Source organism: Vigna umbellata, chromosome 6 (assembly GCF_029865625.1).
Source record: "Vigna umbellata cultivar VRB3 chromosome 6, Vumbellata_1.0, whole genome shotgun sequence".
NCBI lineage: Eukaryota > Viridiplantae > Streptophyta > Magnoliopsida > Fabales > Fabaceae > Vigna > Vigna umbellata.
In genome coordinates, this window is record NC_142170.1 from 24,427,887 (window position 1) to 24,430,692 (window position 2,806).

The 2,806-nt window shown below is 37.2% G+C and overlaps 1 non-coding gene across 1 annotated transcript; it reads left to right on the top strand.

The window, feature by feature from the left end:
- Positions 1-241: 241 nt before the first annotated feature.
- LOC124846752 (U12 minor spliceosomal RNA) lies at positions 242-378 on the top strand. Its single transcript, XR_007029560.1, has one exon. It is a non-coding gene; the product is annotated as a U12 minor spliceosomal RNA (small nuclear RNA).
- The last annotated feature ends 2,428 nt before the right edge of the window (positions 379-2,806 follow it).

Below are 2,806 nucleotides of genomic sequence, written 5' to 3' on the forward strand. Positions count from 1 at the left end.
TATTCTTTCATTAAAGAATCTCTCCATGTTGTCTATACACATTTTTTGGAAAGCAAGTTGGTTTGCTAACTTCATCTCTTATAGTAAACACATAAAAAATAAAAAAAGACAAAAGTAGAAAAGAAAAAGGCCTTCTTTGTCTTTAGAAGTGTCATCTACATTTGTATAATTCACATCGATTGGTAATTGTACATACCCAACATCTAGTATATAAACATGAAGAAACCATGTCTGTTAAAACTTGCCTTAAACTAATGAGTAAGGAAAACAAAGCAAGCAGCTGGAGCTGCTTGCAGCACTCATTCTGATGTGCACGGATTTTTGAAGGGGTTATAGGCTGCCTTTGAGCAGCTGCTGCTTACAAATGCTACTTAACCGATTAAAATTTATTTTGAAAAAATCCAATTTTTATACCTAGGAAGACCATGAGTATAGTGAAATGATATGGTTTATTTGGCAGGGAGTAGTATGGAGAGTAAGTAGAAAATTGGCAGAGTGTGTGTGTGCAGAGAGGTAGGTTATGGACTGGTGTGGATCGTTTCCCCTAAAGAGCTATGAGCTCCTCATAGTGGAATAGAACTCATTTTTAGAATTGTTTCTTGGGTTCCTATCAAAGATCAAATCCAAAATTCACAATATTTGTTGCTAGTAATGTGCTCCCTAATTTGTGCTACCTAATTTGTGCTCCCTAATTTGTGTTGTTTACATGGTTAAAAGAAGATCAAGTAAAGAAAATGAGAGGGGGAGTTGAGGATTTGTTGAAACACTAGACAAGGTTAGTAGGATTCCTTGGACTGTGTTAAGAGGATGTGGGTTTAAAGTGGAAGGGAGTTGAGACTACAAATGAGTTAAGAGTAGAAATAGATGAGGGTTCAACCATCTCAAAAGTATATCAATTATACAAAACAAAAAATGCATTGTCATAATATAATTTATTTTAGCACGTTAAATTCCTAACTTTACAGAGTCTTAAAGTATATTCGTGTTATATGCTTGAATGTAAATAAACTCTATGAATCGCATAGGTATGCATTATGTATAAGTTAAAATGTCAATACTTTTCACCTTTTCTCTTCAAAACATACTAGGAGCTTTGACTGATTGTCAAAAGAAGCTTGTTGTATACTGGATTGAAAGTACCAACCTCCAAAGTGCAACTGCAAAACAGATAACATCACATCTTATTCAAAAGATATCACATTGGATTTTCTTATTTTACTAAAATAAGAATAAATTGTCTACATTTCATCATAAAAAAATTTGCACTAAAACAAAAGAAACATTTATAGACAACAAAGTCAGTCTTGGCTACCAAGGATTTCTACTTTTTGATTGAGGTTACATGAATCTGTTTTGGCTTCATGAACCATCATATACACATTAGATTGAAGTACAATTAATTGTATGATAACGATTGAAAATACCGTTATATGTGATGTAATTTTGATACTAAATACACCCTTTTCTGCTTAGAAACTTGCTTGGAATCATGTTTTTCTGTTAAGTTGTGTGAATAAGAGAGTTGAAGTTGAATTTGATGATTTTATGACTAATTCCCTTTGTTTTGGCAGAAAATGAGATAATATGGAAGACAAAGATGAAGTGCCAAGGAGATGGAGTTCAGAAAGGCCTTTTAAAGCACCAGAAGGGAGGATTGCTCCAAGCTTGGGCACCTCGTTTGTAGGCTTAAGCGTAGAAGAGCGCCGCTCACTGCCCTGGCGCCCCTTTTGGGGCGCTTGAGCGACAGAAGCACGAAGCTTGGGCGCCATCTATGAGGCTTAAGTGTAGAAGAGTGTCGCTCACCACTCGGGCGCCCCTTTTTGGGCGCTTGAACGCTAGAAGCACGAAGCTTGGGCGTCTTTTCTAAGGCTTGAGCGCAGGGAACCACCGCTCACCGCCCGGGCGCCCTAAGTGGGGCGCTTGAGCACTAGTGACATAGGCCTGGGCTTTGTTTCTGTTCTATCTTCGCTCTATTTAAAGGACCCAAATGTCCTAAGTTTGGTATCTTTCGCTTGAGGAGCACAACAACACACTTTTTCACCCTCTAGAGGAGGATTTGGATGCGGGAGCTTCCATCTTCTACTTTTAGGGTTTTTCTATCTCATTCTTCTCCGTTGTTCATCTAGTTTCACCATGTCTATGGTGAATTAAACTCTATTTGTTGTTGGGAGATGATACAGCCTTGTGAACTCTTCATGTATTTGAATTGATTCTTAATAATATATGCTTTTTCATTAATAGTTAGAGTGATTCGTCTGTGATTATTACATGCTTTGTTTAACTCCACTAGTGCAAAAAGGACTTTAGACGTTTGTTATTTTAGACTTTTAACGTCTGATCTCTGTCTGACGTCTATATGGGTAACGTTAATGAGAAGTTGGACCCTTTAGGTCAGACGTCTCTACAGATGTCGGACCTATATAGGTCCAACGTCTATACAGACGTCCAATCCATGCAAGTTAGACGTCTATGAGGTTGCTCCTGACTCATGGTGATTCGAGTTTACAACTTTATATTTTAGTTGAAGAGAATGTATTGTACATTTTCTTTTATTGGATGGTTTTAAAAATGTAGTGGAGGGAATTGGAGGAGTACAAAACGTAAGAAATCGCCGCCATAGAATGCCGCCTAAAGACACGAGAATAACAACACCAAAACCCAACGAAAACGCATTTTAATCGGTTCAAATGAAAGAAAATGCATCAAATAGTGATGTAATCAGAGTAAAATTAATTTAAAACGGTGCAAAAGTGAGAAAATGAACCTGAAAAGCTTAACCCGTAGAGAGAAAACGCGACGAAGATGA